This window comes from Manis javanica, chromosome 11 (assembly GCF_040802235.1).
Source record: "Manis javanica isolate MJ-LG chromosome 11, MJ_LKY, whole genome shotgun sequence".
Taxonomy (NCBI): Eukaryota; Metazoa; Chordata; class Mammalia; order Pholidota; family Manidae; genus Manis; species Manis javanica.
Genome location: NC_133166.1, coordinates 104,419,987 through 104,447,715, shown reverse-complemented (window position 1 = coordinate 104,447,715; position 27,729 = coordinate 104,419,987). Strand labels below are relative to the sequence as shown.

At 51.3% G+C, this 27,729-nt stretch overlaps 1 pseudogene; it reads right to left on the bottom strand.

Annotated features, from left to right (window-relative positions):
- Positions 1-12,112: 12,112 nt before the first annotated feature.
- On the bottom strand, positions 12,113-26,463 carry LOC140844511 (tubulin alpha-8 chain-like; annotated as a pseudogene).
- Between the last annotated feature and the right edge of the window lie 1,266 nt (positions 26,464-27,729).

Sequence of the window (27,729 nt, the reverse complement as noted above, 5' to 3'; positions counted from 1 at the left end):
TGAAGGCCGTTGCATAGTGCCAATCTAGCTCCCTCCTTTCCTCACAAACTTGGGCATAAATTTGTAACTAAAGCTTCACTTTTTCATCACCAATTCATCCCTTAATTCCCCCTCTGGCTTCTACATCCACAGTGCTGCCAAAACTGTTCCCTATTTGAAGTGACAAAAACAGTGACAACCCCAGTGCATTTTTTTCCCCTCAATTCTCTGTAGCAATATCCAACACTAAGCAGTCTTTCTTCTGGAAACACTCTTCTTCCCTGACTTCTGGGATTCAGCCATTCACTAGATATTTATTGAGAGCTGACTATGTGCCAGGTACACATAAAACCCCCTGTCAGGGTTAAGTACAGGGTCTTTGGGGAGCATAGACCTGCTCTTCCTAAAACACTCTCGGGGCTTAGGAAAGGCTTTTTATAAGATGTGACATCCAAGTCTACATCTGCCAGATAACTACAGAAGATAGCCAGGTGATGTGGGAAGAAGGTCAGGGAGATTTTCCAGTAAAAGAAACGGCATGCTGAGAAGTGGGCCGGAGGCAAGAAAGAACATGGTTTGTTTGGGGAAACACAAATGAGCAGGACTGGAGATGGAGCGCAAGCTACAGTAGGACTGGGGCAAAGACGAAGCAAGACGACTAAGAAAGGACCAGCTTAAGAAGGGCCATAGAGATTTCAATGGGGGAAAGAATAGTCTTTTCAACAAATGGTGTTGGAACAAATGAATAGCCACATAAAAAAGATTGAAGCTGTACTCCTACCTGACATCATATAGAAAATTAACTCGCAGTGGATCATAGATCTAAGTACAAGAGCTAAAACTAAGAAACCCTTAGAAGAAAACATAGGTGTAAATTGCGACCTTGGATTAGTCAATAGTTTATTAGATATGACACCAAAATCACAAGCAATCCAACAGATAAGATAAGCAAATCAAAATTAAAAACTTGTGCTGCATAGGACACTATCAAGAAAATGATAAGTCAGCACACAGAATGGAAGAAAATACTTGCAAATCATGTATCTGAGACTGACATTCAGAATATATAAAGAACTCTTACCCTCAGTAAGAAGACAATCCAACTAAAAATGGGCAAAAATTAAAAATAGACATTTCTCCCAAGAAGATATACAAATATAAGCACATGAAAAGATGCTCATCACTAGTCATTAGGGAAATGCAAATCAAAATCACAATTGAGATACCATTTCACACCCACTAGGATGGACATAATAATTTTAAATAGGAAAATAAGTGTTGGTGAGAATTTGGGGAAATTGGAACCCTCATACATTGTTGGTGGGGTTGGAAGACTGTTCAGCAGTTCCTCAAAATGTTAAACAGATTATTGTATGATCCAGCAACTCAACTCCTAGGTATATATACTTGAGAAAATGAACACATACAACCACACAAAGATTTATACACAAATGGTCATAGCAGCATTACAATAACCAAAAGGTGAAAACAATCCATGTGTCCATCAATCGATGAATGGATAGGCAAAAAGTGGTACATCCATTCAATGAAATATTACTCAGCCATAAAAAGGAATGGATATAGGATACAACATGCATGAACCTTAAAAACAATAATGCAACATAAAAGAAGTCAATCACAAAAGGCCACATAGGATATGATTCCATTTATATGAAATGTCCAGAATAAACATCCATTAGAAACAGTAGATTAGTAGGCAAGGGCTGGGGAAAAGGAAACAGAGAATGACTGCTAATAGGTACAGGGTTTCTTTATGTGGTAATGAAAATGTTCTAAAATTGTGGTGATGGCTGCACAATTCTGTGAATATAAGAAAACTATTGAATTGTATACTTTTAAAAGAGGAATTTTTTTTTGGAATTTTTAAAAAATTGAAAGGGTGAATTTTATGGAATATGAATTATACCTCAACAAAGCAGTGATTTAAAAATAAAAGCTATGGAAGCATATTAAAGGGTTTAGACTATCCTAATGACAACAGGGAGTCATTAAACAGTTATAAGCAGGAGGGTGAAGTGACCTGTACTATGCTTTGGGAAGATCAGCATAGGTATCGTGTACAGACCACTCTGAAGGTGGTCGGGATGGGGAAACCAATTAAACAATATGCTCGAGGTGTCTGTCTCGGTGCCTGGCATATAAGACATACTTAATAAATGACACTTTCCATTTCCCTTTCCTGTCTCTGTCCTTCCCTACCTTTTTCCCCATAAATCCTATACTGATCCATATTTCCACATACTTCTCTGACTAGTTATTGCCTCTGTCACTGAATCCATTTTCCCCACCCGCCCTTAACCATGGGAACATCCCAAGGCCTCTTATTCGTCTGCATCTCCTTTGAATTTTCAGTCATTCTGATAGCGTGACCTGAATGAACTCCCAAGTATTACTTCAACTGACATCAGCCTCTGAGGTCTCCAGCCTAGATGGATACCCTCCTCTTAGCCGTTTTATTGCTATCCCAAGGACATGTTTAAAACCAAATTCTTTAGCTTGTTCCAAAAGCCAATACCCCCCTCCAGACATGTCTATTTCTGACAATGGTCACCTTACACACATAAACTCAAAACCTTAAAAGAGAGCTTTAAAAAAGTGGTCTATGAACCACTTGTATCAGAATCACCTAGCATTGCTTATTTAAAATGCTTTTACCAAATGTTGCCCATTCTCCAGTAAGGGTGTTTCAACCTCTGCAATTTCCTATTTTCATATCTTCCGCAGTCCAGGCCTATGGCTCAGGCTCATGTTCATGCTTCCGTAGAGTGGCCCCTAAGAGCCAAGGAGCATTGTACATCAGGCCCTGGGCACTGGGGATGAGGTAAGAGACAGTACACTGGCCTTGATGAGTTCCTAATCTAGTGAGAAACAACTGAAATACAGAATTAAGGGAGCAGAAGGGGAGGGAGCTGACCTTGGCTGGAACCATTGGGGAAAGTTTCAGAGGTGACAGTGAAACAGATGAGATGTTTGGGAAGTGGAGGGAAGGGTGTTCCAGGCTGAAAAGTGTGGGTGAATGACAGGGAGCTGAGATCCTCTCAGGGCATCCTGTCCCTGCACAATGGCTGAGGCCCTACCCACACATCCACCTGGGCTCCGAGATGGCATAGGTGGGGAAGGCAGGCCTAGAGTAAGAACCCAGAAGCAGAGGTGTGGGGTTTGGAGTCTGGAGAAGGTGGAGAGCAGAGGGGCCTGTGGCCTGCATGCCCTATTTGAAGGGCAGAGCTGCCACCCAGCTTTAATGAATTGGTGCCACATATGAATGGGGCCCAGTGTTATGAAATCTGGCCATTTTTCCGGAGCTGGCAATCCCAATTTTTATCTTAGACCTCCCAATTTTTAAACTGCAACTAATTCAAAATATACAAAAACAAATTTTTAAACACCATGAGCCAGCACTCTGCTCTGCTTTGGGGAGGCTTTCCCAGGTTACCAGTTTTCTCTGGGGTCACAGCACCTTGATTAGGTTGCAACTTTCTTGGGCGCTCTGGCAATCATTTACCTTCAGAAGCACCACTGGTCACCTAGGTGGATTCTTGGGACCGATCTTTGTCTCTATCAGTAACACAAACCACCTCTGAGCCTGGATTACCCTCCAGATGGCTGAATTTATGTGTTGTTCAATGTATTCGCTCTGTGTTCCAAGGCCGGCGCCTTCCTGATGTTGACCCGCCCACCCTATGTGGGACTTAACGTCTCCTCAAAGAACCATACCATTCGGGATGAGCATCAGATGACTGACAGCGAGTGCTGTAATTCAGAAGAACCCGCTGCGGGGCATGGACTGTGGGGTCTGGCACCACAGTTCGGGGGGCCAGACGAGATGGCTGAAGTTTAGGGTTTAGGGTGGAGTTCAGGCCCCATCCTAACTGGATGTGACTGAACTAGCTGGAGGGCAATGTGAATCGGTCACACGTGCCAAAATAGGCAGGCCAGGTCCCCAAGATGGCCCTCCTGCCCGTGGGTTGGCTGTGGGTCAGCCTGAAGAAGGTGAACGATGAAGGCAGACAGTGAAGTGAGTCCCCGTGGGGCTGGCAGACAGGCAGTCAGAAAAGACAGCGACCCGGTCACTGCAGGATGGTCGCGGGACACTGGCGATGAGACTGAGAATGGCTTGCTTTCTCAGACCTCTTTTTAGAGAACCCCAGGTGAGGGGTGGGGTGGGGGGTCATGGCTACCTGTGCCTGACTGAACCTTACTGGCCTGCCTTCCCCAGAGCCGCCTCCTCTGGGACATCTTTTCCCTCCTAAAGCAGATGCCCTGCACCCTCTTTGAAGTGAGTTAGTCTGGGGGAAGCCGAGGGAATCACTGATCAAAGCTGCCTAGTGTCCCTGGGGGCAGGTGAGCCCGGCAAGGATATCAGCCCTGGTCTGAGAAAGCAAGAGGCTTGTGCCAGCCCGCATCTGCTCCCGCCTCCTCCAGCTCCTTGCTTGGGCTTTGGGCACCAGTGAGCTGCCGAGGCTTGGGCTGGGTTCCCGGCTCACCCTAGGCCCTGGTCGCTACATAAACAGTTCCCTTGCACATCCTCCTTCCATGCCCTGCCTGCCTTTCTCTGGCCTCTTACAAACCAGACACCCTCGTACAAAAAGCTGAAGGGATTGGAATTTTACCTTTTGAAAGGAAAAGAAATGTTGCTTTAAGAGGATGTTTTTGGAAGGCTGAAAAATTAAGGGGGCTTTTTAAAAAGGAGGTCTTATGGTGAGTGGTTTCCACTATGGCTTTTAGAGTCCGGTTCAAGGCTCAGCTGTCCCTTACTGGCTGAGTGACTTTGGGAAGTTACTCTAACCTCTGGACCTCAGTTTTCTTGTGGATAAAAAGGGACTAATAATAGAGGATTTCTGTGAGCAGTCACATGGTGACAGATAACTGCACTTATGCAGTGAGCATTTCATAATGTAAAAATTGCAGAATCACTATGTTGCACACCTGAAACTAATATAATATTGTGTATCAACTATATGTCAATTAAAAAAAAAAGAGGTGAGAGGTACATGGTGCACTTAGAACACTGCCTGGTTAGTAAGCACTGGAGAAGTGCTGGTCATTGCTAGTACTACCGAAAGGAAAAAAAAAATTATGTAGTTCCCATCAAGTGTGCCAGGGCTCCCTGACACTCACACTCCACAGCCAGCCTGGAATCCCCTCCTTTTCTGCATGGCTAACCCCTGCATCCTCCACAAGATCCAGACCAGCCACCGCTGCAAAGAGCTCCCAGGGCAACTGGAGTCAGATTTGTCGGGACAGTGAGTTCCTGCTTTACCTCCAAATCCAATGCCCAAACTCAGTGGTGTTTGTTGAATGAATGAATAAATCCCTCACTTTTTCACATCATTTTCGTTGATAAGCTCTAGGAATACATTGTGTGATCTGATCTTCAGAAGCACACTGCAGGTGTGATTCCCATTTTGCAGATTAATATATATATAAATGAGAGAGACGGATCACCTGGAGTCTGCAGGGGTGCCATGGGATCACTGCTGCCTGTGCAGTGCAGGCCAAAGTGGACACATGGGGAAGTTCCCCCAAGGCAGAAGGCTCCCGAGAGGCTCCACAGAAGTTATCAGGCTGCCAGCAGCACCCAGCCCTCCCCTGACCTTGATTCCTGTTGGAATCCCAAATGCCTGAGACCCCCACCTGCCAACCCAGCCTGGTGCCAGCCCTGCCCTTCCCAGGGTGTGGCTTTCCCTCCCCTGGGGACAGTGGAGTCCTCCCTTCAGACGACCTTGGTCATTCAGTGGGACTCTGGTGGGAGTGGGGAGTGAATCAGGAGCTCCACCCCCGCGTCCTGCATCCCCCCTGCTCCTCACCGACCTCTTTTCCTCCCTCTACACTGGCCACATCCTCCATAAAGCAGCTGCTTTTTGGGGAATGGCTTTTGGGTCTCTTGGTATCTGGGTTCCTGCTACTAAGGGTGGCCAGGTGGGACAGGATCAGGCTGCCATGTGAGCCTGGGGAGTTAGAGAAACTCACACTGCCCAGGGCCCACAGTTGAGACCCCTCCCCCACCCCACACACCCCAGCTCAGGACCAAACATCAACCCTATTCCTCCAGGTTTTCCATTCATCCAAACCTTTACTGAGTTCCCACTGAGTGCTAAGCACCTGAGATGAGGGGGCTCAATGCAAATCCCACCTCCTCCATGAAGCCTTTGAGGATCTCCCCAGGAATAAGTAAGCCCGTTTATGGGGTTAATGAGGGTCAACCGAAGAAGCCTATAGGCTATGGGTTTCAGTACCAGCTCTGTTTACTAGCTGAGACCTTAAAATGTAATTCACCTCTCCAGCCAGTTTCCTCATGTGCCAAACAGGGCCTCCATCTACCATCCGGGGCTGGCATGAGGGTTAAAGACAGTCGAGCAAGGCAGACGGGATGCTCAGGGTGCCTCGGCTCTCCTCTCCCTGTGCTCTGGGAGGCTCTCCTCTCCCTGTGCTCTGGGAGACGGAGGGGCCAAGCACCCAGCGTTTGTAAGCACTGGACCCCTTTCACTCCCACCCCAATGGAGGACCGCAGTCTTCCGCTCACTCCCTTGGGCCTGTGGGGTTGCTGCCTGCTGACCCGTCCCAAGGGGCTCCGGGGCGACCACACAGTCACCCTACCATGGGGCTGAGCTCCCTCCCGCTTCCCAGGGGCCTCAGACAGGCCCAGGCAGGTAGGACATTTCCATCGTGTAACCAGCCCTGCCCAGGTGGGTGGGGAGGGGCAGATTTTCCCACCAAAAGGCCTCAGGGCACGATTCTCCTCCTTCTGGTTAGGCCACTTTAGAAGTCCTGGACTTGGGGGAGCACCATTATCACCCAGAGGGCTGAGAGGAGACGGGGAAACCCAGGCCCCCTCCCACCCACGGGCCTCCCCCTCTCCCTCTCGGTCTACCTTACAGGGGAAGGAGAGGGGTGGGCGGGGGCGGGGTCTACATCCGTGAACTCTGCCGCTTGGCCTGGGCTGCCGCGGGTGTATCTTCAGAAGAGAGATCTTCCCAGGCCTGCTGTGGGAGTCAAATGAGATTAGTGTGTGTGACAGCTCAGAACTGACAGGCAGGAAATACATCGTGTAGGGTCACGACATTACCCAGGTTGCAGTCCTTTGCGGGCTTCTCCGTAGCTCTGAGGGTAAACATACTTTTCACGCAGCCTACAGCACCTCACTCCTCTCCCACCATCTCAGTCCCAGAGCGCCTGCATCCCTTCCAGGGGCCTGAGCTCAGGCCTGACCCGGGGCTTCCCATGAGGCGTTTCCTGGCCGGACCTCCTCCATCTGGCCTCCGGCCCCTCACCCTCAGCCTCCCCTGACCCCCCACAGGAGGCCAGGGCCTCCCGCTACTTGCTCCCCTTGCACAGCACTAGTGAGAGCCAAGTAACTGCTGAAGGTCTGCAAGCCCTGGAGTGTGTTTCCTGAGATAGGAAACCTGCGTGTCTATTTTGTTCACCACCATATCCCAAGGCCTTGAAGAGCAGAAAGCATCTTACTATTTACTGAAAGAAGCAGCTACAGAAAGAGCTTCACCACCAGCCCCCTCAACTCCCCCTTCGCCTGAAGGCCACAGCAGTCACACCGCCATCCGTCCCCAGCCCGGCAGGTGCTCTGACTACCCGCAGACACGCGCAGACACGCGCGAGCGGGTCTTAACACTTTTTTCCCTTCCCTCCTCCATGTGAAACTTGAAAATTTCAGCCGCTTGCAGCTTCCTTCTCTGCTCCCTCCACTCATGACCCCAGCACTTGGCCGGTTCACTCTATCACCTTAATTTCAGGCTTGACACTGTTCTGTGGATTATCAGGTCCACCTGTCAGCAGACCTCCTGCAGGCGCCCATCCCTCAGTCAGCCAAGAAGCAGGGCCTTTCCCATCCAATGGGCTCGAGTCCCTGGCCAGCCGTGCCGTCCAACCTGTTAGACCTCAGACAGACCGATTTCCACACCAGTTTGCTCCGCTGTGTAACAGGGATACTTCACAAGACGGCTGAAACCAGGAGGTACACAAACTAATACCTCGGTGTCTGACGCTGTGCTGAGCCCTTCACATGCCTTAATCAGCCCAGCTCAACGCGCCAGAATCTGCTGACTGTGCGTGTGAGGTCACTGACGCAGAGTTTGGCTCATGGCTTGCTCGAATCACTGCCAAGTTGGACCTCAGATGCACTCCCCGGAGCACCCAGCGTGCCCTAACTGCACGCCTGCTCTCTTAGACTCCAGGCCACAGGAGGTGCTCAGAAGTTTTAGGATGTTTGGATTCAAGTTCAAGTCATTGGAGGCAGCTAGGGGGACTGATCTCCTAAAGCTCAAGAGGAGCTTCTACAAGAATGTGTTCCTGTTTGAGACAGGGACATAGATGCAGGGGGCCCCCTCCTGTTGGCTCCCTCCTGTTGAGGAATCAACTCCCACCTCCTCCTCAGCTGGTGCAATCATGCTGGTCTGACAGGGGTGATGGGACAAGAAACAGTTACAAAGTATTCCAAAACCTGAAAGTCAGTCAAATTCCTAAACCTCAGGAAGTTAGGGGAACACTTTTTTCCCTGTTTTTTTAGAGTTGTATTTTGCCTGGGCCACGCATGTTAGGGAGTTTTTCTAAAACCTATGCACTGACATGGTTTGAATGCATTGTTTCCTCAAAGGTCTGGGGCCCCTTGAGCAGTGGCTGCACATCTGCTTCACCTAAGGAGGTTCAAACAATTTTTTTAATATTAAAAATTTAATGCTGAGGTACATACAATAAAATGTACATTTTAATGTACAGCTTGATGAATTTTGAGTATACACTTATGTAACCATTGCCAAGATCATGATATCAAACACTTTTTTCCCCTCCACCTATTTCACCCAAGATTTTTTTCTTAAATACCAGAGCTTAGACCCTAGCCTACACCAATTATATAGACTCTCCTGGGCAGGGCCCAGGTATCAGCCATCCTTAAAGCTCCCAGGTGATTCCAATGCGCAGGCAGAGTCAGAACCATGGCCCTAGGGCAGGGCCCCTAACAATGGCCTAGAACCAGCAGCAGGCAGGCACTTGGAGATGCAAGTTCTCAGGCTCTGCCAGGCACCTAATGAATCAGAGAGGGCACCAGCAATCTGTGCTTACACACCCTCTGGGCTAAAGAACGCTTAGGGAGGCCCAAAGTTTAAAGCTGAAAACAAAAAAGACCTCTTATCCAGGCTTGTCCTTTGGAACCCTGGGAAAGGTAGGGAAGGTCACACAGCCTCCCCAGTGCCACCCACCAAGCGTTGGCGGAGTCAGGCCTGGCACCTGGGCTTTGCCCTCCCCCGCTCTGGTCTGTCTTCTCTGCTGTCCCATCCGCTCTCAGGCAGACTTGGAGTAGAGGGCCTGCCAAGACTGCGCAAACAATTCCCTTCACCCTGTGCCTGTAGGCTACCCTTCCAACAGGAGGGGACAGACTCGGTTCCCCCCTGTATCGGTGTGCTGGGCTCCTAGAACAAAGTACCACAAACTGCATGACGTCGTCTGTTCTGGAGGCTGGAAGCCCAAGGTCAAGGGGCCGCCAGGGTTATATGTCCTCCTGAGGCACTAGGGGTGGCCCTGCCCCCAGCCTCTTTCCTGGATGTGGCCGTTGGGGCAGCACCACCCATGATCTTCACATGGCATTCTCCTTGTGTACGTGTCTGGGTCCAAATTTCTCCTGTTTGTAAGGACCCCAGTTATACTGCGTGCGGGGCCAACCCTACTCCACATGACCTCTTTCAGATCAGGTCACATTCTGAGAAACTGAAGGTCAAGACTTCAGCATGGGATTTCTTTGTGGGGGGCATACAGCTCACCCGTAGCACCTCCTGCCAACCTGGGGCCTTCAGACCCAGGTCTTAAGAGTCCTTGTCACTTCTGTCTCACTCTCTGGAAGCTGACTGCTACAGATGTCCGGCTACCCCCCGGGAGAGAAGGCCCTGCAGGGTATGAGACTTGGGAGAGAAAAGAGAGTCCCAGGTCACCCAGTCACCTGGCCAAGGCACCAGATGTGTGAGGGGGGCTGTCTTGGGTTCCCAGATTGTCCCCAGCTACCCCCACTTGGTGAGGGTGAGCTGCCACCACCAAGCTCCAGATTACAGCGACAAATGGGGCCTGTTTGAGGTCACTGGCTTAGGGGCGTTTGTTTTGTAAGGCAGGAGATAATGGTGACAGGCCTCAACACAGGGCCTTCCTAATGCCCGATGGGGTTAGAAGCCCTTCTGCCAGAGCCCTGGGCCTGCCTATCGCTCAGATAAAATATTTGGGTCTCACTGCTGGCTGGGTGGCTGGGAACTGGGACAAAGAACGGCACCCTCTGACCTACCTAAATGCGTCTGTGAGCAGGGGTGAGACGTGGAGGCTCTGGCCGTGAACAGGCGCACGCAGGGGAATGGGCAGAGAGGAGCTGAGGGCTGCCCTGTGTGGGTGGGCCTCCAGCCAGAGCCTGGGCGCGCAGAGCGGATCCTGTGGCCTCCAAAACCCTGGACCTCGAGGGGGAGGGGAGAGGCACGAGCAGGGAGAGGCCTTGGCTGCAGGGAAGGTTGGAATTATTAACCATTGAGAGGAAGTGTCTTCAATAGAGCTTAATTTGGGGGAAAGAGGGAGCTCCAGGGACGCACAGACTGATGGCTCAGAGCAGGAACAGAGGGTCCAGACATGGACAGCAGGGATGGAAATGCTCAGCTCAACATGCTCAGCGGCCTCTCCTTCCGCTACGGTGGGCTATTGATAGTCACCAACATCAACGAACACTTGCTGTGTTCCAGGTGCTGTGCTAAGCACTGTGCAGGTAACCTTCATAGCAACCCTATGAGATAGGTTCCATTGTTTTAGTCTTATTTTACAAATGAGGAAACTGAGGCCACAGCCACATAGTCACTAAGTAGCAAAGCTGGGATTCAAATCCAGGCATCCTGGCTTCATAGTCTGTGCTCTTAATTATGAGCTGCACTGGTAAACCAGCTAAATGGTCCTCCACGGTCTTTCACACCTCTGCCAGGCCTCAGATATGGCAGTTAGATGTGACCTGTGCTTAGGGCTGATAAAATCCACTCCCGACCGCCACGGAGGGGGCTGATCCGCAGCGGGCTGCTCTCTAGAACAAGGTGGCAGGACACGCAGGGCCTGCTCCTTCCTGCTCAGGGGCTGCTGCACGAATCCTGTGCGGGACTTGCCCGCTGCCTTCCTGAGAGCCGGAGAGCGGCTCCTCCCAGAAGAGGCAAGTCTCAGCCTTCCTTGGGGCCTGCTCAGACTTGATGGGGACAACCAGAATCTAGACCAGCAAGAAGGGGTGGCGACTATATGTGACACCCCCATTGCTCAACTTCTTCCTTGGGGCCTGGACTCCACCTTGTCCAGAGGGATACGGGGAGTGTCCTTAACTGAAGGTCTAGTCTCCATGCCTCGATTCACAGACAAGGAGCATCCGGAGGAGAGAATGGCTCCTCCGAGTGAGGGGGGTCAGCTCTGCAGCCGTCACCCCGCTGTGCCTTCCTTCCCAAAGGCTGGGCTGGGGAGGGGAAAGGCAGCCATGCTGGCCACCAGCCTCCTCCTTCTGCTCGGTCACGAGGGGACCCCACACAGCACCTCAGCCGAGTCCCTCCAGGCCCCTCCGAGCTCCATGTCCACAGCACGGTCAGCACCAGCAGCCCCCAGGCCGTGAGAAGGAGCTGGCCTCACGGTGAAGGGGGAAGTGAGACGCCAGGGACACCAGAGATCACTGGCATCCGCACCATCCTGACCGCAACTCCTGGGCTGCCAAGGCCTCAGGCGGCTGCCACCTTTCTCGGTGGCACCTTCCCGCCCGCACCCAAGGCCTAGCTCGATGCCCGGCTGCACCCCGGGACTGGCCCACGTGGGGTGTGATCAGAGCGGACTCCGCCGCAGAGGCTTCCGGGCTGGGAGTCCTTTCTTCTCCCACTTCCACGGGGACGCAGTTTGGCCAGGAGACACTGGCTCTCTGACTCCCGGTCCACAGCCCCAGCCTTTCCTCATCCATTTCCCACCCCCTGCCCTGTACTTTCAGCCCTGGCCTGGCAGCCAGCTGCCACTCTGAGGTGGTCGTGTGCCCCCTGCTCATTCCTCCCTGGTCCGCCTCGTGGGCTCCTATTCAGCCTTCAGAGTCCACGTAGCCACCAACCCCACTGAGAGCGTCGGCCCGGTTTCTGCACTTTATTGACATTTCTACTTATAACATGTCTTGTTTGTTCATGTTATCATTGATTTGTTCGTATTAGCTTCCCCTTCCTAACTTGGTTTCTTCCCATCTCGGTTTAGACTCGATGGCATAGGTCTCAGGCCCCACATGCCAGGGGCCCTTGGGGGCAGCCTAGGGCTCAGAGGGGGCGAGTCCACAGACTGGCCATTGCCAAATTCACGAGGTCCTCAAAGGCGCCTGGTAGGTTTTCTCTTTCCCCTTCAAAGATTCTTCCTCAGAAGATGGAAAGTCTTGAATAGTATCCTATTCTTGCCATTCATGTCAATGAATAAGAGATGAATTCCACTTTTAAATAAAAATTCCAACTTTCCACCTACAAGCATACCTGTCCAAGTGCCCATCTGCCTCTGTCACTGCCGCGCTTGATACCGACATGGAGCACCGTGCACACGCCCACCCCCTCGCCCTCTGTGACTGCCCTCCCCCCAGGCCTCGGGTCTGGGGGCTCTCCATCCTGTGGACAGCAGCGCGGAGGGGTCTCCTCTGTCCTTTGCTGGTCTGCACAGGCGACGCCAAGCTGACCCGCCATCCTGACTCGCCAGACTGCAGAGCGGCAGCTCCAGGGGCCCTCTGTGCTCTGGGCCGCCCAGATGCTCCTCAAGCTCAATGTGTTTAAGGGACTCAAAGGTGCCCCCTCAAAATTCACGTTCAAGTCCTAGCCCCTGGCACCTCAGAATGTGACTGTATTTGGAGACAGGACCTTTAAAGAGGTAATTAAGAAAAAATAGGTTCATATGGGCAAAGCCTATATGACTGGTGTCCTTGTAAGAAGAGAAAATTAGGACACAGACAGGCAGAGAATGACCACAGGAGACACAGGAAGAGGGCGGCCAACCATAGCAAGGAGAGCGGCCTCAAAAAAAACCAACCTGACCCCTTAATCTTGGACTTCAGGCCTCTAGAATTGTGAGAGAATTCCTCTCTGTTGTTTAGGCTGCCCAGTCTGCGGGCTTCATTAAGCAGCCTTGGAGACTAATACAGTGTCTGAAGCTCAACTCATCTCCAAGCCCGGCTGGAAGAACATGGCGGGAGCAACGTTCAAGCCGCCAAAGCAGGAACCCAGAGCCACCAGGCTCTTCCCCAGGTGTCGTGGCGCCTGGCTGCCAGGTGCTCTGATTCTCAGCCAGGCCCTTCTCCTGCTCCCTGCTCCCTGCTCCGGGCGAGATGCTGCTCGGCACCTGGATCACTACGACTCCCCCCCTCTCTGCTGCGTTGTGCTTACAAAGCTGCTCACCCAGAAACCTACCCTTCTGGCAACCGCCAAGCTATCCTTGGAGGCAGGGTTTTTCAATCTCAGCCCTGTTGACAGTTTTTGGGGGACAATTCTTTGTTGCGGGGTCTGTCCCTGCTTTGTAGAGTGCTGACAGGCAGCGCTGGCCCCCAGTCCATTACCCCACTGAAAGGCCTCACACACACACACCCGGGTGGAGAACCATTGCTTTGGGGACAGGTCGGCCCTGGGCGCTGACACTTCAGTCAAAAGGTTTTGAAAAGGAGAAGGTTCAAACTCCTTTTTCTCCACTGGTTCCCTACACCAAAGCATCTAAAATGACCCTTGGCACACAGTAGGGGCTCAGTAAATATTTGAAAGAGAAATGCAAAACCAGTCATTCAGCTCTGTACCGGTTTTCCAGTTTCCCCTTCCTTCACCTCAAGTTTCAGCTACACACCACTCAGTCACCCAGATATATGACTCCTGTGTTTTCCACTCCTTCTCCTGTACCAGCCCCTGCCTCGAACACCCTACCTGGTACCCCAGCCCACCTTCAGTATCCAGCGCAGGTGCCAGTCCTTCTGGGAGCCTGCTCTCGGCTGGGCCTTGCGGCTTCCAGGCACCCCACACATTCCTCATCCCAGTGAGACTGAGCTCAGAGGGGAAGGGCGGACGGGAGCAGGGGCAGTACGCGCTCCTCCCTGGAGCCAGGAGGATGGGAGCCCAGCACTGCAGGCCTGTGGGCAGCAAGGAAAGACCTCCAAAGGCCCGAGGAACAAAGGCCCAGGGGAGTTCTGAAGGTGGGGTTGCAGGAAGAGGCCAGAGTAGGAAGGCCGGTTAAAAAATCTCTACAAAGGATCAGTCAGACCCCAGGACCCTGACCTTCATCAAACAGAAAACACGTTTACACCTTGGAGCCATCACATCTAAAAGGCTCCAGCCTCGGGTGTCTCCGGTACGGCTCCGGTTGTAGGCCAGGCGCCAACGAAACCAGGGCGTTACTGAAAATCTGCACCAAAGAAAGAAACGGCCCAAGCTTCCCGTCCCATCTGTCCATTCTTGGAGGGCGTGAAGTTCTTGTTCAACTTCTAACATGCTTTGGAGGTGCTCCGGTCTTCCCTGTCACAGGTTAGGTCCCTGTAGTCTGTCATGGATCACCAACAGGATGACCTCCCTACCCTGCAAGGACTCATGGAGCTCACTGCCCACAGGGCACCCAGGTCCACGTCAGTCGCAAATGGAAGGAGCTGGTACCTGCAGGAAGTCATCCTGGTTTAGACCATGCTATGCCAGGACTTAAGTCCATCTGCTGCAGCTCCAGGAATAGCTGTGGAGAAAATGCCAGCCCAGCAAGGGCAACACTTCATGCTCACGCTGTAAGCTGAGTACTTGGTAAAACTCTGTGTCTCTAGTTTCAGACCACAACTCCCAAGGCAAGAATTTCTCCTCTGCTCCATCCTCACCTCACCAAGGGCTCCACAGATAAAAAGGAACCTGGGCACGACTCTCCTAGGTGACCCAGGGACTTAGCTGTACCTGGGGCTTGGAGGGAGGTGTCAGGGGGTTGAGTCTAGGCAGACTTAAGATCCTTCCTGCTTATTTCAAAAATACAGGAAAAAACAGGTGGGTAGGAGAGGGTTTAGAGGCAGGAAAAGAAAAGTGACTTACATGGACTCTAGTTTAGGGCCAGGAGAACAGTTCATGGCAACTGCATGTTTATCCAAAAAAATTCTCTAGCTTGCTCCACCCACTTGTAACTGACTCACCCTATCTGGTATCTAATCACAGAGGCGCCTCAGGGTAGGTGTCAAACCCTCAATGGCCATTCATCTTCCCAGTAGTGGGCGGGGTGGTCTCTGGACTTAGTGGTTTGAACTAACAGAGGAAGACTTGCTAATACATATGAATTCACGTGCCCAGCAAGGGAAAAGGCTGGGAAAGAAAGAGCGGAAATGCCAGCTACTGGTTTCTGTGTGCGGATAACCAGCAGAGGAAGCTGGATGCACTCGCTGAACACAGACAGTCCTGGGTTCTTGAGTTGGCACCAGCAGGTTTTTCTGAGCTCCTTCCCTGCCTGCTGTTAGCTCGTCTAACTCAGGCCCTTGAGTCCTAGAGGAACCAGGAGGGCAGGAATCAGCCAGGAAAGCTTTGGAAAAAAAATTCTAAAGTAGAAAGTCAACAGCTCTAACAAGGGGAGCTTGTATTGCTTAAAATGGAAGAAAGTGGGTACAGGTAAGGAAGACACCAATGGCAGAACAGGACTTCTAAGGAATTAAGACAAACCAGTACAATAGGCTGAGGGCCTTGTCTTCTTGGGACTATGAGAGCTAAGAGAAAGGGTGTGGGGAGGGCCAAGCTGAGGACCGCAGACCTCTACACTCAGAATCAGTCCCTAGGTCAATGCTAATAGCTGGCACCCTGGACCCAAAGGGCACCACAGACATTTCCAGGCAGCCCAAAGGCCCACTGGCGCTTAAAAAAGCAGATACATCCTGAGTTATGTTAGAAATTGAATGTCTGAAAATCAAGTGTGTTGATCTAGGCCCTCCCCTTCTGGTGAGGGCTATGCTGGTCTGCAGAGCCTGGCCCCATGAAGGTACCCCACCTCTTCAGAAAGCACAAGTTGGCCACACCTGCCTGGCTCAGGGGGCGTTCCCAGCACACGGAAGAGACGCCTCCTAGAGCCTGGGCTGTGCTAGAAGGGGCCATCCAGTTCAGCACTTGGCCACCACCAGGCCCTTCTACTGCCTAATACACTGATCTCCAAGACCATGTATAGCTAGACTGTAGAACAATTGTTTCTTTCTCATTAGGGACCCCTTAGAGAATGAAAGATATAGACCTTCTTGCCTAAAAGGCTCATAAGCACTTCAAAAATTATTTCAGATGTTCACAGCCCCAGGCCATGCTCCCTGTCGTTCAGAATCCTGGTTCCCAGACCCCATGCCATTATAAGGCGTCAGAGTCGAGTCCTAAACTGTAAGATGGCTGCGGCAGGTTGGCCTGTGAATTCAAGTGGCTTCAACCTCTACTGCCCTCTGTTGGCCATGAGGAGGGTAGCCAAGAAAGAATGCTTGATTGCTCCCTGGCATTGAAATTCAGACGGACTTTCTGTCCCGCAGTGCTAGGGGCAAATACTTTCACCAGAACCGCTACAAGGCTGACCTTTCCTTGAGGCGGGCTGTGGGTAAGGATACACAGGGAACCACCACGTGAAGTCACAGCACCACAGCCCAGGCCGTGAGCCCCTGAGTGTCGGGGTGGTCTGCTCACATAGGGCAGCCCCCAGCTGGAATCACTGGAGGCAGCGGCCACCCTGACTCTTAACTTCTAAGGATGACAAGGACACTGGGGAGGTGAGAGAAGGCCCACTGCCTGGGCTGAACCCCATGCCACAGAGCGCCACATTACTTGAGACACAACTGTATTTGTGGGGGGCTAAGGAAACAGTGAAATGAGACATACAAAACTGGGGAGAGGCAGGGCACTGCAGGGGCCAGGACCCCCTAGAATTCCTTACTCTCATCCTTGCCATCCATAGACTCTGTGCCCATCTCTTCATAATCCCTCTCCAGGGCAGCCAGGTCCCCTCGGGCCTCAGAGAACTCCCGTTCCTCCATGCCCTTGCCCAGGTACCAGTGCGCAAATGCCCGCTTGCCAGACACCAGGTCAAACCTGTGGGTGAGACAGGCCCAGGCCTAGCAGTGGCTGTGGTATTGCTCAGCATGCAGCCTGCCTGCTGCACCTGGGCCAGGTCTCCCCCAGGCACCACTGTGGAGGACTGGCAGGTGATGCCCACCTAAGAAGAAACAGCAAGTAGTAGAAGCATCTGGTTCCGGTTCCCTGGAAGGGGTCTGCGTAAGGATTCCCACAACCGGGCAAGGGGTAGTCGCCTGGTATTCAGCATTTGCCAGTCTGTAATAAATACAGAAAAAGAGAACAAATTAACCACCACAAGGAAACAGACGGATCCGTAATGGGGATATTCAAGTGATGAGACAAATCCCTTCAAAGTCACAACTGAGAAAAAGGGTGGACTCCTTCCATCAAAAGATTTAAAAGACAAATAAATATAATGTCTGGTCCCAGTCCTTGATTATATCCTGACTCTGAAAAACTGACTATAAAAACATTTGTGGCAACTGGGAAAGTCTGAATACTGATTAGCTGTTTCTATTTTCGGGAACTGCTATCGATTTTGTTGGGGACAAAACCAGATGTGTCTTGTGTAATAGTAGTGAGTGTAGATGGGTCAGCACAGGGGAAAGAAAAGGAACAGCAGAGTTAGATGCTGAATCCAGGTAGCAGGGATATGGCTGTTAATTGTACTAGTCCCTCCACTTCCCTGTAGTTAGGAAATTATTAGTTTAAAAATATAAAACCTTATGAAGCTCTCCCATTGGATTGAAACTTAACCTACTTTAAACATTAGGCTATTCAGAACATACAAACATAGCAAGTTCAGTGTTTAAAAAAAGTCAGCTTTCCCCGAAGCCTCTAAGAACAGCAGGCTGACGACTTCCTGAAGTGGAGCAGCTAAGCTTTCCTAATATGGAGCTGGGAAAGTCAGCCTCCAGCTACCCCACCCCTCGTTCCTGTCCTGAGCTACAGAACAGCTCTTCAGTGCTAGCAAGCCGCTACCATCCTTAGATCAGGAGCCCCTGCGTGGCCCCCGCCCCCACCCCGCAGCACTCCCCTGTGGCCCCGTCTGCAGGAGTGTAACGGGGCAGGCAAGCTGCATGTTCTCTGAATGCCACACCTGCCACCTTGAATCATCCTACTCACACCCTGGAACAAAATCCCAAAAACCTACACTGGGTCATGTGCCCAGTGCCCTCTGGGATGTGAACTGGTAAAGGAGTGGGGCATAAACGAATCTTCCTCATCACTTCAAAAGGAAGAGACTGCATTCATAGACCTTTTGCCCTACGTTTTGTCCATTATTTGAATGGTAGGCCTTTCTGTGTTCCCAAAAGCATGCCCTTCTGAGCAGGAGCCGTTATTACGTGGTTTTGTCCAGCGTGGCACATCTGAACAATGAGGATGGTGCTCCCCACCTGACCGGCAAGCCTAGGGAATGCTTATTGGCCAGGATAAGAGACATGAACCGCTTTTCTTTCAAAAAGGCAAGATTTCAAATAGACTCGACCCCGGCTTATAGGCCAAAGTTCTGGGTTCTAGGCAGGCTGAGGTCTATTAAGTTAAAGCTAGCCTCTAAAGCTGTTATTTGCTCAGTTCTGTCACCAGAGCATCTGTTTTCATGCCTGCAGCTCTACAGGTCACAGGCCACACACTGATCCTTCCCTGTCCCTGACTTACCTTGAAACCCGAGGGACACCAGTCCACACAGTGGACGGTGCGTTTGGCCTTGACAGTGGCAATGGCAGCATTTACATCCATGGGCACCACCTCCCCGCGGCAGACCATGCAGGCCACATATTTGCCATTGTGAGGGTCGCACTTGACCACTGGAGGGTTCAGAGCAGGCAGTGATCTCTGCCCTGACAGTTTCCCATGGTAGGTGTTGTCAACAGACAATGGGCGAGTAGGTCGCCAGGGCAAAGCGGATGCGGGGGGAGAGCACCAGATTGGTCTGGAACTGTGAGGTCCACATTGAGGACACCATCAAAATGCAGGGAAGCAGTGATGGAGGACACTATCTGGCCAATGAGCTGTTCAGGCTGGTGTAGGCAGGATGCTTGGTGTCCAGGCTGCAGTGACAGATGTCACAGATGGCCTCGTGTCCACCATGAAGGCACAGCTGGAGCACTCCAGGGCAGTGTGGGTGGTCAGGATGGGGCTGTAGGGCTCCACGTACCACTGTGGATGCTTGGGGGTCTGGATAGATAGCAAATTCCAACCTGGACTTCTTGCCATATTCACAGAAAGCCGCTCCACCAGCAGGGAGGTGAAGCCTGAGCCAGTGCCACCCAGAAGCTATGGGAGATCAGGAAACCCTGAGGCCCGGTGCACTGGCCAGTCCAGGGTAGGAGATCAGACCAGTAAGGGTGCACATGGTGCACCGCCTGCCCCCAGCCTCTTCTCCTGACAACCCTTTCTGTCTAGTAGGCTACTGTGACCTAAGTATAATAACTGTATTCCCCTCTGTATTTACAAACAACAAGAACTTTGAAGCATAATTGGTAGCTAAGTATATACATTTTATTGTATGTGCCATGAATGACTTGACAAGGGTACATCCATATCAAGATAAATTTCCACCACTCCAGAAACTTCTCATGCTCTTATGCTTCGGCAACATAAAGGCGGCTAGAGAATATCTACAAGGGGTCAGAGTTCTTGGGAGACGGCTGACCTAGAAATGCAGCATTGTGTGTGTGAGGAGGCAGGGTAAGGGGAGGGGAGACAGGGTCAGGTGGGATGCGGGACAGAGCTGGGCCCTCTCAGCTTTGTCGCTTTGCTACCTCGTTGCAGCAGGGCAGGAGTGGTGGCGGCAGAATCTTGTTGAGCAGATTCCCCAGCCCCACCTGAGACTGGAACCCAGGAACTTGCAGGTCCAACAGATGCCCTGAGAGATTCTGACATAGTTGTTCCTGGACTAAAAAATCATCAGTCTACACCAGACACATGGGTAGAGACACTAAAAATTCTCCGTTTAGTCATATACATGTCAAATCATTGTACACCTGAAACTAACATTACATGTCAATTATACCTCAATAAAAATAAATTTTAAAAAAGCAGGCTTCACGCAAATTCATTTTTTAAAACTCTCCTTTTAAGACAGGCCTAAGCCTAGGGGGTGCTTTGTTTTGTTTTCACGTAGACTCCCACTCCTCAGGTCCCCTGCAAGTCCTGTCTCTACTGGGCAGCAGAGGATGTCTGGACAATTCTCAGAGGGCCAGTGCCAAAGTCCTAGCTCCTAGCTGGCCTCGCTCCAGGTTTCCAGGGCATCCGGTGAGGATGGGACTGGACAATGGCTAAAAGCCAAGAAGGAATCTCTGCCAGCAGGAAAGCTGTGCTCAGGAGTCTCAGAACAAGCCAGGCTGCCGGAGCAGCCAGGGCTAGAGGTGGACCGAAGTTCAGAGAAGGCCTGGATTGACCTGGAAAACTGCGAACCATGAGGGCAGAGGCTCGCGTGCACAAACTCAGACAGAGCTGGCTACTGACTTCTAACCCTAGGTCCACACCTGAGGCCCACAGCTCCCCTAGGGGAAGCTGACTGGGCAGACAGGCCAGGGGAATGTGGGGACCCCACTGGCACCAGAAAAGCCATAGGTCTGTGGCTTCCCTTCCTTCCACACATGGCCAGTCTCCCGGGCCAGGGAAGGCGGTGATGGTCACACCGATCTCCTGCAGGTGCCCCGGGCACTAGATCTGCTCACTGTTTTTCAGATGCGCTCTAGCACCAGATCGATGATCTTCCCCACAGTGTAGTGGCCTGGGCAGCTGCCTGCAAATGCCCGTTCTTACCCCATCTTGAGGGGAAGAGAGAGGGCAAAGGTAAGAGGCTGGTCTTGCCCCCAGGAAGGACCCAGGCACCTATGCTTCTGAGCTCCCCGAGGTGGACCGTACAGCACTGTGGGAGCACCTCGCACCCAACAACCACTTCTAAGCCCAGTCCTACCTGGGCCTTTGAGGGGGAAAGGCAAGGGGCACTTTTAAAAGTCCCTTCCCTTGATCATAGCCACTCCATTCTGTGTGGGGAGGAATCGGGTGGTTAGGAGAATCTTGACCTTTGATTGGGATAAGAGCATCGACTAATGCAGAAAACCCAGGCCACAGTTTAACATCTCACACATGTCTTTAGAAAGATGCGGGGAAGGGAGATTTTAGGAACAGGAAACTGAGGAGATCCAGGTGCAGAAAGGAGGAAGCAGAGAATCCGCTGAGCGCCACCAACAGCCAAGTTCACACAGGTCCACATCCGGTAAGGGGCCCGTTTCAGTTAGGGCCGAACAGGGGTCATTATGAGTGTTCTTAGGTCCCTAGTTCCTCAGGCCACGTGATCCTCCACAGTCGGAGGGTAGGGAAAGGAAGTGCAAAGCTTCTGCTTTTAGATTCACTCCTTCCTACAGCCTTCATTCTAGGTCTGACCCCTGACTCAAACATCTGGCAGTTTCCAGGCAGAGCTGATGGACCAGCCTCCTCCTCAGCACAGAAAGCTCCCAGGACCCCCTGACGACAGAGTCCAGACAGAAGCAACACACTTTGGTGTCCTTGGCAGGGGCCTGCCTGCATCCCAAGAGCTGTTCCCCTCAGCAGCCCCACGGACTTTGGGCCTGGCAAAATATGCAGGCCGGGTGAGATGAATTTCCCCCACTGTCCACTCACCTATGACAGCAGGCTCCAGGTCCACAGAGACAGCCTGGGGCATGTGCCTGCCAGCCCAGCTCACTGAGGGTGTGGAAGGAGTCACCGCTGCTCCCCAGCGCCGCTCACGGAGCATGCTGCCACTGGGCTACAGCTCCCGGCAGGCATTGCCCATCTGCACCCTAGCCTGGCCACATGGATGGAGATAACGCGCTCATTGTTGGGGCAGCAGAGCAGTGATGTGGAGCGAGTGGTGCTGGGAGGGAGGTGGTGGCTTGAAAAAGCCTTCCCCCGGATCATCTCTTTACCTGTCCTCCCCTAAGGCTGAAGCCTAACCGTGGTTTCCTGGTCTGAAACCCAAAGACAGGGTGTCTTTTACAGGCCTTCCTAGACTTTAAGCCAAACTACCTCCAGGCCATTTTCTTTTCATTTCGCAGGGCTTGAGAACAAAGGTAGCTAAAGTAGGTGTTCGCGGGCAGGAAATAAAGAAAGCCTTACCTGGCAGCCGAATCCCAGTGCCCAGCGCCCTGGTCTGCTGGCTGGCATGGCTCGGGGAAGCCCAGCCCTGCACGCTGAGGCAGGCCCACGCGGAGCTGCTAGCGCCGTACCCTAGGAGAAGAGGTCTCCCATGGGCACCCTGTCCCTTGCACCGTAAGCGGGCAGAAGACAAAGCTCAAGTCTGTGGATGACAGGGGCAGTGACTCGGGTCCCGCGGAACCCCCTCCTTCCGGGGCGTGTCCCCGCCGGCACCCATCCTCTCGCCCCGCTCTGCAGACGGGTAGGTCCAGGCAAGCGCTGCTCAAGGGCCACAGTGGAGCCAAAGACGCGCCCCGGTCTCACCGCTGCTCCCTGAGGTGGCTCCTGCGGTGGACGGACCGCCCATCTTCTGGCCCTTCACCCCCAACCCACAGTCTAGGGGATCCTCGGCAGGGCTGCGCACCTCCTAGATGCAGAGGGTTCCGTAGGGCGCTGGGCAACAGATCAGCGGCCTTAGAAGTGTCCCCCACGGCGGCCGCTGGGCCTTTACCGGGCTCAGAACAGAGGTGGGGATCAAGGGGTTCCCGTGAGGCCCGGGGCCCGCGTACAACACCGAGTTCTTCGGTCTGAGGCACTTCACGTCTCTGGGCACCTAAAGAGCAGAGAAGTGGGCGAAAGACCCTCTTCCGCAGGCGCCAGGGGCCCCCTGAAACCCCTGGCCGGGTCCGGGCCGAAGCAAAGGCCGTGTCCCTCTGACGTCTGCGCCGAGCCCGGCTGCCCAGGACGAAGGCCCGAGAGCCCGGCTCGGAACGGGAGGAACCCGCCGGCCTCTCCAGATCCCCTGGGCCGGCCCCTGGCGGGAGCGGCCTCGGAAGGAGGCGGGCACTGCGGCGGGCGGCGGGCGCCTCTTTGTCCCGCCCCGCCCCGCCCCGGAGGGCCGCCCCGCTGCGCCGGGGGGGCGGGGAGGCCGCCCGCGTGGCCCCCGCGATGCCCTCCGGGTCCGCCCCGGGCGCGCAGAGCTCGTCAGGCTCGCGTCCGCCTCGCAGCGGGGAGGGGCGGAGGGGGGCAGGGCTGGGGCTCCCGGCCCGACGCACAGCCCAGGCCCCCCAGACGCGCCGCGCGGCGCTCCGGCCTCCCCTCCTGCCCGCGCAGCCGACCCTTACCACGGGCTCCCCGGCCTCCCCGCCGGCTCCTCCAGGGCCCCCGCCTCCTTTCACCATGGTTGTCCCCAGAGGTGGAGTTTGCAGAGGGTTGGGGACCGCGCACACCTTCCGATTCTCCAGCAACTCCGAGCAGCCCGGGGGGGGCGGGCTTAGGTGTCCCCATCGGGCCGCGCCGGGGCGGGGCGCGCCTCTCACTGGGCGCGCCGCGCCCGGGCCCGCCCCCGTCCGCTAGCGGCGGCCTCTTTACCCCGCCGCAGGGCGGCTTGTGAAGCCGAAGGAAGCGCAATGCTCGCCGTCCGAATCCTCCCCGCCCGCTGGCCCTTCTTCTCCCTTGGAGTGTGTGTTGAGTCTGAGGTCGAAACTTTGGGGAAACAAAGTTTCATTCCGTTTTTGTCTTAGGCTTTTACACGAGTAGCACAGCGGACTTGGTTGGAAAAGCGCATGAACCTTGGAGGAAGGCACAGTCTTGAGCTCAGCAGCCACCAGAGAAGAAAAGGTGCTATGATGGAACCAGGCACGGGGGGCCTCTAAGGCGGGACAACAGGCGGCCAGGATGGGGGAGCGGTGGAGAGCCAGGTGGGGAGGGAGCACTGCAGGTGCAGGTAATCGAAACTTACCTCCCCTCTGATGGCGCGAGGGCACGCTCCAGCTCCGGTGACCCAGGCCGCCGGAAAAGCAAGAGGTCCAGCTGGCCAAAAGCAGATTGAAGGGGGCTAGTGGGGAGAGCACGGTTACCCCGAAGAGCCTGCACATAATTCCACTGGCCGTGGGGCTGAGGGTTTTTGATCAGAGGAGTGATGTGATCTGAGCAGTATTTTAGGCCTAACATAGATGTTACCCGTGTGCTTTTTTTTTTTTCCAATGGTGGTTTCATATTTTCCCATGCTTGTGTATACACACATTTTTCCTCTCCGTAAGCTGTTAGCTATCTGACAGGTCGTTTTACTTCGAAATAAAGCTAAATACCTAAGCGTAACAAATTAGCTCATTTCCTAGTCTGGGACTAGGCGTTTGGTTTTATCAAATGACTGGACACCCACAATGATTACCCTTAATACTTGTTCAGCACTTTCCTGAGGAGCTCAAAGCATCTGGCCCCTCACTTCCCAGTGGAAAGGTGACTGCGCTCAGCTCATGCGGGTTAGGCTTGGAGACATGAATTCTTAGGAAAACCTACAGTTGCAGTGATTGGCTGTTGAAGATATGGCTATTCATTGACCGTCACTGTCCCAAGCAAAGCATCTCGAATGTTACATCCTACGGAGGGTGGGCATATCCGCGATTAAAATGAAGCTATGAATTCAAGAAGTCATACACTCAAAACCCTCATCTCTTCCTTGCCTTGCCTCATTCGGCATTCGTTCCAGCTGCTCAGTCGGCCAGAGAAAAATGTCCTTGCGTCCCTCTCCTGAATAGAGGCAACTCTAACCCTGGGATTTTAAGTTTACATGAGACAGCGATAGCCCTCGGAAAGCGCACAAACCCCACGCCCTCTTGAGAGTATGCTTCTTTACATCACACCAATTAAAACCGGTCCTGTTACAAGGTATCTGGATTTATTTCTATTATCTAGACTGCTTCAGATTTTACATTTTTATTTCTGTCTTTTCCTCCTCTTCTCTATGTCACCCCGCTGATCTCAACTTCAGTGCCATTGCGGATAAACCATTTTCAGACAGCTGTTCAGGGATTTAGAGGGAGGGACCCAAGGGCAGCTCTAATTCTCAAGCAACCTAAACAATCCTGGTAAGCCTGCATTCTTTTTCCCTACATGTACTCTCCATCTTCCTCCACCACAGAGAATTAAATGGCACTGAATTTAAATGACAACCACAGTCAATCTGGGCAAGAGAGAAGCAAAGGAAGATGGAGAGGTTTTGTGGTAACAAGAACATCCTTTCACCAAGTGGTGAAGAATCAAGGTAAACAGGCAGACACTGGGGCCATAGCTCGGCTCTTTATTCTTGAGCTCGTGCCAAGACTGCACAGGTACCCGGCTTTCAAATGACTGAATTACTTACGACTGATAGTCATCTTAGTATAGTTGCCCAGTTGGATGCCGACATGAGCTCACTTTCTTTCCCTATAATCTTGAAATTTTCCTCCTTTTTGACTGGGGCAACTATTTACAGGGATGGAATCCCCATTTCCACCAATCCCTCTTTCTCATCACGGGTTGTTTCAGGACAAAGGCGGGAGAGGGATAATGTATCAAGGCATAGAAGTTGACCGCTCTTCCCTCACTACCTTAGGGCCATAATGTACCCAACCCACATTCTATCTCCTCGCTAGTTCCCCCAGGTCACAGTTCACCCTGGCCCCCAATCTGAAATAGGCTGTCTGGGGTAACCAGGTCTGGATTTGGGAGGGGCTCTTAATTATAGCAGAAGACTTGTTCCTGGAATCCAAAATTATAATCACTTGTTATAATATATGCTTTGGGTACACATAGTTTTGTGTCATAGGCTACAAACTGCTCATCATGGATAACATTGTTTCTATATAAGGCAAAATGCATTCTAAGTTTTGATAGACTTGAAGTGAATTCAATGGACATGACTGCCACTTAACCCTAAATTCTGACATTTAGAAACATATTCCAAGAATTTAAGTCTCCCAACAGGAGAAAACCTTGGTCACAACTGAAAGATTGTCATGCTGAAATTAACTTCCTTTTCTTACCCTCTGAAGACTTAGCCACCGTCGTGGCCACTTTCATGTCCCCTCTGCATGATCCTGTACCATGTCTGTTTTGTCTTTGCCAAAAGGCATTGGGAAAAAATGCAATACCTAATTTCTAAACCATTATTCCTGCATCAGAAGTATAAATCACTCTAATCCTTAATTCCATTAAAAAAATCTGCATGAACTACTTTATATTGGTCCCATTAAAATGATATAATCTTCAGTGGAGTTTATTGTAAATTCCCTCAACAAGTATTTATCAAACTAATAAAATGTGGCAGACATTGGGCCTGGCACCAAGGGTATAATAGTAAACAGGATATTGTTGATCCCTGTGTTTGTGAACTTCACCTTCCTTAGAGGTGAGGGGGTAGAGTCAAGGGTTTAACCTTTAAATGTGTATAGGTTTAGGAGATAACAGAGAAGTTCAATTCTGAAGGGAAGGACTAATATTTAGGAAAGTGGGCTTTATGTAAGACCACTAGTTACATCCTTTTAAAACACTTTTTAGTAGCAAACACTCAGAAAAGTGCACAAAAAGATGACAGCTTAACAATTTATTACATAACCACTACTTAGTTTTTATATATATATATATATGTATCTTTTCTTTTTATGTCTGAATGCTATTCCATTGTGTATATGTACCACATCTTCTTTATCCATTCATCTACTGATGGACACTTAGGTTGCTTCCATATCTTGGCTATTGTTAATATACAATCTTATGTTGCTTTCAAATGTACAATCACAGTGGTTCAACAGAGTCCCCATGATCAACTTATATTGTGATTGTGAATTATTGACCTTTTATCCCCCTCCACCTCCCCTTGGTAACCACTAGTCACTTCTCAGTGTCTATAAATCTACTGCTCTTTTTGTTCCTTCTGTTTTGCTTTGTTTTTATACTCCACAAGTAAGTGAAATCACATGGTATTTGTCTTTCTCCACCTGGCTTATTTCACTGAGCATAATAACCCTCTAGGTCCATCCACTTTGTTGCAAATGGCAGGATTTCTTTTCTTTTTATGTCTGAATGATATTCCATTGTGTATATGTACCACCCCTTCTTTATCCATTCATCTACTGATGGACACTTAGGTTGCTTCCATTTCTTGGCTATTATAAAAAGTGCTGCATACTACCTAGATTTAAAAAAATAGAACAATAGCAATATTAAAGAAGCCCTTTTCATGTCCCCTCCAAACCATTACCCTCACCTTTGCTATGTATCAAGTATCCACTTGCCTGGGTCTGAGCTGTTTTGTTCCATTAGTCTATTTGTTCTCATGAAAAACTAGGATGTCTACCCAATAGAGAAATTCTCCTATTTTGTTTTCCTCCACGACTGTCTTGGCTATTCTTAGTCCTCTGCATTTTCATAGTGAGTTGGATTACAAAAATGTTGGACTCTATCAGAAAAAAAAATGAGTTTTTGATTGGGATTTTATTAAATTTATACATTAGTTTGTGGGAAAGCTGATATTTTTACAAAATTAGGAGTCAGCAAACTTTTTTCTTTAAGGACCAGATAATAAATATTTCAGGCTTTGTGGGCTAAGAGGCAAAATGGGGGATATTTTATACTCATATAACCATTTTAAAAGGTAAAAACCATTCGTAGCTCACAGGCTCCTGAATCTCAAAAAATCAGATGTTGGTTTGAATGGATTTGGCCTGTGGGGTGCAGTTTCCTGGCACCATAAATTTTTTTCTTTTAATTTGTCAGTAACATTATATAAGGT